General features: G+C 41.3%; 1 long non-coding RNA gene across 1 annotated transcript; it reads right to left on the bottom strand.

The window, feature by feature from the left end:
* Positions 1 to 3,572: 3,572 nt before the first annotated feature.
* Positions 3,573 to 7,753, bottom strand: LOC148119572 (uncharacterized). The gene is made up of 2 exons (XR_015735182.1): positions 6,978 to 7,753; positions 3,573 to 4,051 (listed from the first exon to the last, which is right to left on the bottom strand). It is a non-coding gene; the product is annotated as an uncharacterized LOC148119572 (long non-coding RNA).
* Between the last annotated feature and the right edge of the window lie 4,539 nt (positions 7,754 to 12,292).

The raw sequence follows: 12,292 nt of genomic DNA, 5'->3' as shown, positions 1-12,292 counted from the left end.
GCATGGAAGAGAGAAGAAAAATTAAAAGGAGTAAAGAAAAACAAGCCATGTAAACATAGAATATACACAGAGAGTCTGGATTATATATATTATTGTGTCTTCTTTGAATTTTTTGACTGTGAAGTAGCTAAGTACAGAGAGACATTTCATTGTATGGGCCATTAAGCTAAACCAGCATCTATATTATAAAGGTATCTTGACTTCAGAATTTGAGTCTAAGGATATGTTGCTTTGGAAAACAGGTTCTTCCTTTCTTTTCACAGAGGATGAAAACCTGTGAATTGCTTCCAGACTAATGTGGTTTGAAGGACCAAGACTCCCTGAAAGGTTGCCATAAACACCCCCCAAAAATTACTTCTCCCAACTGGTAACTGAGATGAGCCTAGCACACAGGATACACCATGAAAGACCTGATTAACAGCACCCCCAATCAGCAAGAAGTAGTCTAGAAAACTATGCCCATATTTCTAAATATTGTCTATAAATGTTTGTTTGCATTTAAAGAGAAGTATGATATAGAGATTTGCATTGGCATAGCTCTTGGTTTGTTTATATCAATTGTTAAGGTCAATTTTGTTATATATATATATCCATATGTGTGTGACATATATGACATTTTGATATATATAACAAAATTGACCTTAGCAATTGATATATATATATATATATATATATATATATATATATATATATAGAGAGAGAGAGAGAGAGAGAGAGAGAGAGAGTATATTTCTGCTCTTGATTAAGGTATTGTGATTCTGTAGTTCATTTTAAAAAATGTAATGTATAATTAAGAAATATAAGTTAATAGTCATCTATAATAGTCAAGCTTGTAGTCATGTTAGTTAGATTGCCTATATGTACAGAGATGTAATTCAAATGGATAGGCATTCTTCAAACCTTTCAAAGACTACAGAATATGGCATTTAAAATGTTCTAAAAATTTAAGATTTATCACGACAATGAGACACATCTGCTTCTGGCAATACTAATCTACTTCAAGATGAAGATGGACATCAAAGAGGCTCCTTATGGAGCTGGTTAGCCATTTGGGCAAGAAACTGCTCTTGCCCGGACTGCTTGATAAACTGGATATGCAGAACCCATAGAGAAATGACTGCTGAACTTGCTGAAAAGTGAGACCACTGCCCTTCAGGGTTCCTGCTTCATGGAAGAGTCTGCCAGACATTCTGCAAGACATAGAAGAAAATGACTGACAAACTGCCAATAAAAGCAGAACTGTCTTTGTAATTTCCTGCTTCATGGAAAAGTTTGCTGAACACTATGGGCCTGTGGGCTGAAGATGGATGCCCCAACGGTACAGAAGAACTTTGGGTGACTGTCCAGGTAGCAAGCTGTCTCTGTTAATTCTAGAGTTTTGGAAGCTGGTAACAATGAACTTATTGTTTTCTTAGGTAATATTATATCCTTCTGGAGTCTTTGATGGAATTGGAGAATTTACAGTTATAGTTTTCCTTAGTTATGAAAAAATAAAGTAGATATAAATATTATAACTGTAATTCTTGTTTAATATCTGTTTTGTTATATGTAATTTTACTATGTTAAATTTAAAACTTTCCTTTTTATTTAAACAGAAAAGGGGAGATAATGTGGAATTTCCCTCCGTATGCTTTAAGAAAGGACTGATTTGAGCCCATAGCAGAGCAGGGCAGAAAGAGCTAAGCGGGGAAAACTAAAGTGAATCCTGGGAGAAAAATGGGTGGAGTAAAGGAGAAGCCATGTAGCCTCACTGGAGACAGATGCCAGAACTTTAGCCAGTAAGCCATAGTCACACGGAGATGCACAGATTACTAGAAATGGGTTAAATTAATATGTACAAGTTAGCCAATAAGAAACTAGAGCTAATGGATCAAACAGTTATTAAATAATATAGTTTTTATGTGGTTATTTTGGGGCTAAGAAGCTGGGAACAAACTAGGGGCCTTCTTACTACACCTCATGTTTGCATTACAATCAAGAATTTAATGTTGGTTTGTGACTACTATGGAAGACAAATTTTCCTTTATATAGTATCTATTATGGTTGACAAGTCCTAAGACCTAAGTCCTAGCTGTGAGATGCCTAAGTCAACACCCACAGTGGAGACAAGCAAGGTGGCCATCATACTATACTACTGACTAATGTCAAAAGCTCTGGAGCATCATTGCTGAACCTGTCCAAGTGGGTCCAAATTGTTGTTTACTCTTTGCCCAGTCATTGTCACCCTGTCAGTAAAGGCCTTAGCAAACCACATTTTGATCTAGGACAAAGGCTAAGGGCCACAGGATGATGCCACAGAATCATAGACTTTCAAACTATGGTTCCTTTGCATGGATACGTTAGAATTGCTTTATGGTGTTTGGGCTTTTACTATTTCTAAGATCAAAACAATTCACTCTACGTGGGAAGTAGAAAAAAGCAAGATCTCCTGAGTAAATTGGGAGCATGGGGACCTTGGGAGAGGGTTAAAGGGGAGGGGAGAGGCAGGGAGCGGAGCAGAGAAAAATGTAGAGATCAATAAAAATCAATTAAAAAAAAAAAAGTTCACTCAGGGAAGTAGTAAAATCCCACAGATAAAGAAACTTCTATTTTGATATTCTTGCAAACATGACTGTATGTTCTTATACTATCTTTTAACATATATATTTCTGTGGGAAAGCATAAGGTTATAGCAAAAGTGTATATGTGCCATATTTAGAATGGTTACAATTTTCACAGAACTGTGCTAACAGTTTTGGTTGCTTGCCACCGAATCAACAGTAGTGATTCATGCATTCATTCTCTGCTTCCCATATTCTGAATATCGAGGGCTGGTTCACAAAACAAACTGAAGATGCATTTTTATTTGAGTTTTGCTTGTGGTGGCCGTTGCTAGACCCCTCAAGCCCTGCCGGGTGGTATTCAGGAGTTGCTGATTAGTGTGGCAACCCAAATTTTCCACATACACTTTTTACCCACGAAGTGTGTTTTCTGGAATACCTATTTTTATGTCTAAAAAAATACATAAAGTCAAAGCCCTTTCCCTGGGCATCATTATAGTTCAAAATCTTACCTTGGAAATACTAGGCAGCTTGTTGGTAAAATATCAGCAATAATTTCATCATAAGTCCTTACTCTTAATTTTCAAGGAAGGAACATATTGATGTAAAGAACAGTTTAGAACTGTTAAAGAACAATTTTTTAAGATTTATTTATTCATTTAATGTATATGGGTGCTCTATTTGCACATACAACTTTATGCCAAAAGAGGGCATTAGATATCACTACAGATGGTTGTAAGCCACCAAGTGGTTGCTGGGAATTGAACTCAGGACCTCTAGAACATTCAGTGCTCTTAATTGCTGAGCCATATCTCCAGTCCAATAGTTAAGCTCTTGTTGGGTTGAGGCTCTAAGTGTCTGTGTATCTGTTTCTCTCCCTCCCTCCTTCTCTTTCTCTCCCTCCCTCCCTCTTTCCCTCCCCCTTCTCTCTCTCTCTCTCTCTCTCTCTCTCTCTCTCTCTCTCTCGTGTGTGTGTGTGTGTGTGTGTGTGTGTGTGTGTGTGTGTGTTTCAGGCAATAAGAGCTCTACATGTTTTCCAAACAAACATCCACAATTTTATTAAATCGCATCATGATTACGGATTTTCCAAATTTTCCATCCTAGGATGAGACAGAGATCACTGATTAGATAGTGATTTATGAGGGCTGAAGTCCACCAACGCGATCATCTGGTCAGGGCTGGAAACATCAGAATGTGGTGATCTTGGCATCAGTTTGAAGAAGGGTTGAATAGTTCTGCCAGTGGCTCCCCCAGTGAAGAGTGGTGTGCAGGGATGATCTTCGGCTGCTCCAGTTCATAGCCAGTGATTTAATTTCTCCTCTTCAGCAAGCCAGTGACCCTCCCCCAGAAACTGTGTGTCCAAACACATTGCTGAGGAATAGGAAGAGCATTTTTTTCCTGTGCTAAATGCACCCATTTTCAAATACATCAGCAACAGCCAATAGGTAGTTCTATTTTTCTCTAGTTATATACTCGTGATATGTAAAACTTGTGATTAGAATTTGAAATACCTGAAAAACATAAAATGACAATACTGTATAAAGACAGAAGTAGGAATAACCGCTCACCTTCTCATGCAAGTTGAGGATCCCTTTTGGAGTCCTGTGTGTGATTGTCTCTGGGACTAAACATCTGGGGGTGTGTGGGCAGGACAGAAAACCCGCCAACAAACAGGCCCCCTCATGTTACAGGAAGCAGGACTCTGATATTGTTCATTTTTATCACCACTGCGGTATGCATGGGAGAGAGGGCCATATTTTAATAAGTGAGTTAATAAACTTTTCATAGTTATTTATCAGGTTATTGTAATGCAATCTCTGCTATGTATACCAAATCCCATAACTTCTTTATTTCTTAATTTCAGAAGGTCAGCAACATAATGGAGCTGAGAATTTTTCCTCTGCTACCAAATCCCCAGAGTAAAGGCCTTAAACTAGATCACTTTCTCTTTAACTCACTGCAAGGTACAAATTACTAATCAACAAAAAAGAAAATCCCAGTTGCATAATCTTTTTACATTAATTTCCCTGGCTGTACCCTGTGCTCAACAGTCTGAATAAAATTTATCTTAGTGTTACATTTTTCCTAGAAATTTACAGCAGCTGTAAGTCCCCAGGCAACATTTAGGATAATAAATGAGAGAGTCAGGATGAGGGATACCTAGATATTCCATGATCCTTCAATCAAAATGCAATTAATACTGAATTCTACGCTTGATAAAATATACACAGTTTTCTCAGCAAATAAACACACAAAAGACAGAAGTCTCTCTTACATAGTGTGTTCTGTATAACAATATTCTTTACAGACAAGAACACAGCAAGCAGCTTATACTTTCTAAATTCCTACTTTTCACTACGTTTCATTTTGTATGTTTTGTTCAACAGCCCAAAATCTCAGGATAATCTAGTGTTGACACAACCTAGATGGACCTAGGAAAGGAATCTTTGCTTTTCCTGGCTTTTCTTTTCCATAGGAAAAGAATCTCAATGAGGAATTATCTAGTTCAGGTTGGCCTGTAGGCCTGTGGGAAGGGGGAGGTCTTGATTGTTAATTGAGCTGGGGAGACCCACCCTAAATGTGGGTCGCCCATGTCACAGTTGGGGCCTGACCTATGGAAGGGTAAAGGGCAAGCTGGGCAGGAGCAGCAGCAGGCAGCTGAGTTCTGAGTCTCTCTGTGTGTGGCTGCGGATGTGATGTGACTGACTACCTCCCGCTCTCGGCTTTCACGGACTTCGCTGCAATAAGGAACTGTAGCCTGGAATCGTGAGCCACATAAACCCTTTTCTCCACTACATTCCGTTTGCTCGGGGTGTCTGGCCACATCAACAGAAAGGAAAGCAGGACACACATGATTGTTGGTCTTTCTACCTTTTCTTATTATTTGCAAAAATTTTCCTACTAGCCCGTTTCCACACCTGGTACACCCAGGAGCCAGTTTGAACTCATTACACTAAACTACTTAACCGCGTACATATTTGTGACCTCCGGCTATTTTTAACTTCATTTAAAGCACTAAAGCCTTATTGATTTAAGTAGGAGCTGATGCCTCGATTAGAAAAGCCACCAATACGCGGAAGTAGCTGCATGCTCTTTCGTTTGCTTCTCTCTGATTTTCACTTTGAACGGATTTCTGCTTTCGCAATCAGAAGCCAGATCGAGGAAGAATTGCTCTGTGGCCTCATCTCTGTAAGGGCACAAATCTTAATTAAATGAAAAATAATAATCTGCCTCAAGAGTAAGGGTGGACAATGGAGCAAATTAGTGCGGTGCGTCTGCAATTCTGCTTCAAACGGGCGCTGGCTGAGGCTGTGATTCTACCACATTCTGTTGACTGAGCAGAGGCTGGCACTCCCACAAGGGTTTGGAACAGTCACTGCGTGGTATTTTTTTCCTGTTAAATTATAATGAAAACTGCTACTGGTAGGGAAAAAAATGTTTTACCATGCGTGTGCTGGAGAGATGACTATAAAAGCCAGAAGGCCATGATTTAGAGAGTAATCACATATGGTCAGTGTGTTTGCGCTTGTTAATGGAGAACAGTAATGAAGGGAATGTACAAAACAGGAAAAATTTCAAATTAATGCTCACATCCATACAATTGTCTCCTTTCAGTTTAACTTAGTAAGGCATGAGAACAGCTAACAATCTCCTAAAAAGAAACCACTTAACTCATTAGAATTTCTTATTTCATATAACATTGAAACTTGAAACGGCTTTAAAAGTAATTTCCCAGGGCTTACCAGCCCAGTGCTCTTTACCACCTCGCTTTCTTTTGGAGAAGTATATAAATATTAATATAACTTGAACTATTTACCAGGCAAGGCATACGCCATCCTTTTGTTGTGATCCGCGGGATGAAGAGCATGCAATCTCAGGTAATAAAGCTAAGCAATTGTCTTTTTGCAGAATGACAACCTCCCTAAAGAAATAATCCTACAGATTGGCATTCTTGGCATATGCAGTGACAGATCCAGGATCCAAATCCAATTCTGTCTGATTCTAAGTCTTACACTATACCATCTTCCAAGCAACATGCTGTCTTGACGGTTTTAAGGGAGGCTTCATTCTCTAGAAAGTCCAGGCACTGACAAGCAAAGCCCTTATGGCTATTGGCCAAGGAGAGACTTGGTTTTCAACCAAGAGGTAAATAGACCATATGCTAAGTGCCCGGGGTTACAGAACTACAAAGAACTAACCCCATCCAGGGTGGCCTTAGTCTCAAGCCAAGGCAGACAGCACCTCTGACGACTGAATCTAGAGAGCAGCCACACTTCTGTGTCCTGCACGTCCCTCTCTTCTCTCTGGGGCACCCAGCACCCAACCTACTCTGAAGAGTTGTCCATGGCTATCCAATTTGTTTTCACATCTGTGTTTAGGTCACTTAAACCTTGTTTTTATAGTTTTGCTCTTCTTTCACCAACAGCACAGTGTTACCTGGGGTAGTTAGCACCGACAGCCAACGTCTGCAGTCCCTCAGACAACAGTCCCTCAGATATACTTAGCCACAACCGGGGCACTTCCTCCCCACAACCAGGGCCTCAGTCTCTTGTTAGCAGAAACGTCTATCTCAGCCTTCTCCAGTAACGATGCAGAAAGTCGGGTACACCCTGGAATAAATGTGAGCCAGTATGAACAGCGGGCAGAAAGGAGGGTAAAAACATATACTTTATTCAGCAAAACTGCCCCAAGCAAACTGACTTTCCAAGCAGAGCTCTTCCAGTGACACAGCTCAGACCTAGCTTTCCTCAGGAAGCCGTATCCCTTGCTTCCTTCCCCTTTTCCTCTGCAGTCACGTACTCTCCCACTCTGCCCCCAGACAGCACTAGAGAGTTGCCCCGTCTCTGCTCTCTAGGAATCCTGGGCAAAGGCGGCCACACGCTTTGCGCAATCTCTCTGCAGTCCGTTGTCTCTGGATCATATCTCTTCTTTAAAAAGAAGTTTCAGGATATTAGCACTTCTGAAACATTATGATTTCTAGGCTCCTTCTCTTCAGCTTCTTTTCAGGTACTCCTTACCCAAAGACAAGATTAGGGATGGAAATTCGATTCGAGACTAGCTTAAACAAGCCCTGGTCCTCGCCGCCACGATTTCAGATTCATTCATATGTACAAGGCTCGCTGTTCCCAGCTTTCCCTCAGTTTAAATTTCACTCATGATATAGAACGTTACATATTCATCAAGGTGTATGTAAGTTAAATTATCTCATTGGTTATAATTGATCTAATCATCATCGTAATGCAGCCAGCAGATACCAATGCATATGGCCTCCTAAATCCACCACGAGGATTCTGGAAAACTAGGGCATCAGGATGGGGGAAAGGGGATTAGAAAGAAGGGCTGGGAGAACAGAGCCTCCATAGCAACTGCTTCACGATCCACTTGACGCCAGAACAGGCCTCCCATTCACAATGCAGTAGCGAGCCTCCATTTCTCCAAGCCTCGTAACTAGGTGTTTATTTTTTTTAAGTAGTTATTTTTCAAAAGTAAATTCATCACAAGTCAATTCAAGATTTCATGAAACGCTCCCTGACATTTGGACTGTCACTGACCAAGACCTTCTTGCTGTCTAATAGCTGAAACAAAGAAGAAGCAAAAACTCCGGGAGTGTGGGCTGGGACGGAGGAGAGCCTCCCTTGGGCTCAGGGCTGAGCAGTACTGAAGATTTCTGGGGCTGCGCAGTTGGTAAATCATCCTGCGAACAGAGCTAAAAGTTAACTCCAGAAGGAACACCAGGGCTCTGAGCTGGGCCGGAGTGGAAATCTGAGAATATCTGGATGATGATCTGCCTGGCGTGACTCACAGGGAACCCATCTGGGCGGAACATTTTAAGAAGACAAATCAGAAATTGCATCCAATTTGAGATTTCACAGCCACTCACTACAAGCATTTAGTTAATCTTCAGTCATTTAGAACTTCCATATTATTTACAAAAGACTCTTGGTGTTGGTTATACACACTAAGAGAGGGCCTTAGTTTAACAACTAATTTTTCTAAAGCTCTAATTTTTTTTTTCTGTAGACCGTTGAGACAGAATTCCTGACTGTTTTCTGTACTTCATATCACTTTCTTTTCTAGTTCACCTAATTTTATCCAGTCTCCATTACTGTCATTCTCAGTCCATTCATTTGTCTTGGCAACAGGACTCTTTAATGTCCTAGTCCAGGAATAGCTGCTGAGTGCTGCCATATAACACACTCCACCAAAGTTTCCCCACGGCCCTGGACCTGGGAGCTGCCCATCATTGGGTTTAAGGTGGACTGACGCGCACAAGGCGACTTGACACTTGGAACTTCTTGGCAGCTCATAAGACTCATTCCTGTCTTTTCTGCCCTCTGGGACTTCCATAAGAAATTTTGCTAAGTGTCTTGATTGGAAAGAGGATGTTTCATCACACAGATGTAGAAGGCTGTTTCTGAAATAATCATGATATCATATGGTCGATTTGCTTCTAACTGCCCAAAATGCTTTCACATCTAGCCTCTCAATTCGTGTCTAGTTTGATGTGGGGAAATGAAGGGAGGACAAAGTAAAAGAACAAAAGGAGAGAAATGTTAGCCCTTCAGCAGAGATTCTGAATATGTGGGTGGACAGTTTAGACACCACGAGGAAATACACGTAGAGCTGCAGCAGCACGAAACCTGGTGGACAAAGAGGGACCACTTAACTTGTGGAGAGAGAACTATGGGAAATGGCTTGCCAGTGCGGGGCACATGCTGAGAATTCCGTCTCTGTTCTTCAGTTCCTGGACGAGTCCAAGTATTTGAAATATGGTCTCTGGTCCCCAGAACACCAGTGTTTGAGTTCGGGCTCTGTCACTTACAAGCTGTTTGCTTCAGAAAAGTTACATGTGTCCAAGACTGTTTGTTCAACTCTAAAATGAGCATGAAACTGTAATGAGACCAATGGTGTAACATTCTTGTAATAACTGTGCATGCAAAGTGTTTGGCATGGTGCTTAGGGTATCTTGAGAGGACTGTGTACATGCAAACTGCTTGCCATAGCTCTTAGGGTATCTTGAGCAGACTGTGTGCATGCAAATGCTTGCCATGGTTCTTAGGGTATCTCAAGAGGACTGTGTGCATGCAATCAATTTACCATAGTTCTTCTTGAGAGAACTGTGTGCATTCAGGTCCTGAGTACAGTACTTAGGGTGTAGTAATGGCAGCAACCAAAATACAGTAAATGCAATTGTTTAGTATTCTCACCTTTCCCAAAAAAGCCAAGGGAAAGAAGAACAACCTATACTCAGGTCTTTGTCATATGGGAAATCATTGCACTGTCCCTACTCCCGATACCTCTGACATTTTTCTAGAAGAAGGTAGTGCTCGATAAAGTTGTTTCGCTGCCATCACTTGAAGCCTCACTGAACCCTTTCCTTTAAAGGTTTTTGTTACTATTTCAGCGTTAATCACAATCCTGCTTACCAAACCTCAAGGGCTTCCTCATCTAGATAAAGTTGCCATTTCAGGAGGCAGAGCTCACAGACAGAACACAATGTCATGTCCTCTGTTCATTAGCTAGAGATGCACGGACAGAAACATAGCTTTTATTTGTTCTTAAACAACATATTTATAAAGAAAGTAAAGAGATAAAACTTACTCTGAACTTATCTCATTAAAGGAATCCAGTCTCTGAAGGAACTGCACGCTTCCTCAGCCTCCAGACAGATGCGTTACCTCTGATGACTACTGTTGTCCATGACTGAATCACTCTCCACTTGGAGACAAAGACACTTAGAAAACATTGTATAAAGCGAGAGCATACTTAGCGCACACCATTTCTCTCCCTGAAATTAAATGCAATTACATAAAACGAAGTGCCAGATGTAGGGTTAGGATTAAATCTTCACTTGTAATTTAAAATGTGAATGACTCCATTCTGAGTGGAAGGAGGGGGTAATTAAGTATGCCCCAAATCAAAAAGTGCTAATCCTTCTGAAACAAAGCCTCCTTTATAAATTAATATTCATAATTTTAGTGGGCACACTGTCAGGAGCTAGACTACGTTGGAGCCTTAAATGCTGTACTTTGTTAAAACTTACATACTCGTGTATCTCTCAAAGATCACTTAAAACATTCATTCTCATGAGACCCAATAGCTGCACACACAAGCGAACTGCTATCAGCTCCCTGTCGATGTGAACTGGAATGGAGACAAGGAAAACAGAGAAGTTTGCATGGACTAAGAGCACCAGTATTGGGCTAGGACGTAGAATTTGCCTCATAGAGTGAGTTTTGGATTCCATCCCCAACACAGGGAAAAAAATAAAATAATATCAAAGACCAAACCAAGTATTCACGTTCCCTAAGGGAAATTCCTCCAGCATACAAATGGAAGCATCCTTGGTAGGATCCACCTGCCTGTTCCATGTGTCAATCTCCAGGCCATAGCAAAATGTCTTCCCATCGAGGAATCCTACCCATGGAACTCAGGCCTGACCCTCTCCTCTGTGTTTGCACAATGATCATGCCACTTTAAGATGTATGTAATCCCCAGGATCATGTTAAAAGATATTCTGAGGTTCGGTACGTCTGAGATGAGCTTGCATTCCGCATGCATCTCTAATCATCAGCCAGGTGGTGATGATGCTTTAGCAGTCAAGGCGGCAATGGCATACAGACAGGCCTCTTAACTAAGCCCACATCTTAAGGCACATACCTGTGGATTTATGAGGGTCCCTCCTCTTGTAGAATACGAATATGATTGAGTCTTTACAGACTTTGCTCCTGTAATTTCAATTTTCAAAAAGCACACTCAAAATAGCTCACTGTACCCACAAGCACCCTTCAGCCTCCTAACTAGCTTCAAGACTATGGAATCCATCACCGCTGTAGAGGGAAACTCTTCTGAAATGGAATTGAATATGGGGAGCAGTTGGGCATGTCAACAAAGCAGTAAGGCTTCCCATCTTCTCCTCTCGCCTTCGTCACTGACGGTTTTCTCAGAGGTAAAACCAGACTGGAAATAAAAATTCCCAGGTGTTATTGTCTCAGGCCTTTGCTTTTTTTTATGCAACTTAGTGTGCAAAATGTTCTAAGTCTCAGTTTCTCCAAACATGAAATAGGATTTTCCACGCAACTCTGTTAAGATTTGCAGTCTCCTGCTTTGGGAAAAGATGTCCCGTGTTCCTTTGATTACAGATCGTATCTGCACCAAAAGTAGACACATTTTCAACAGGAGGACTGTTCTCCATCCTCGGGACTGACTTCCCTCTAATGAGGTATGGAACTCTAGACCATAATGTCTACAGCTTAAAGTGTAGGCTCAGTTACTATGTAATCTCATAAATCTCTCTCAGTCATAAGTAACAGCTAACCCCACTTCCTCTCACATTTTATTTGTCCTGTAAATCAACTCAGCTCTTTCACTTTACAAAGGAAGCTGGGAGTCCCAACCCTCCCAGGAGTAGAGAAGGAGACAAGCTGCCTGTGTGTCCCTCTGATCTAGGAATCTCCCTGCAGGTGGGCCACCCCCAGGTGCAGGGCGTGGGGTGCCATTAATCACGGAGGACAGCTACGCCATCGGGGTCCTAAGAGGTGGGAAAACACAGGGCTGAACAATGACAGCTGCTTAAACCTTTGAAGCACAACTGTGCAGGACAGAACTGAAAGCACAGAGGTACAAGCAGCAGTCACAGGCAGTTGTTCAGCATTGAAGTTCATGTCTTACTCTGGTTGGCTCGGTTTTCCATTAACTGTGTTCACTATGGCGCAAGCGCAGAGAACAGGCGCATGCTTCCGGCTTCCCAG

Source organism: Myodes glareolus, chromosome 16, assembly GCF_982192425.1.
Source record: "Myodes glareolus chromosome 16, mMyoGla1.1, whole genome shotgun sequence".
NCBI classification, from domain to species: domain Eukaryota; kingdom Metazoa; phylum Chordata; class Mammalia; order Rodentia; family Cricetidae; genus Myodes; species Myodes glareolus.
The sequence above is the reverse complement of the archived record's forward strand: the minus strand, read 5'-3'. Positions and strand labels throughout refer to the sequence as shown.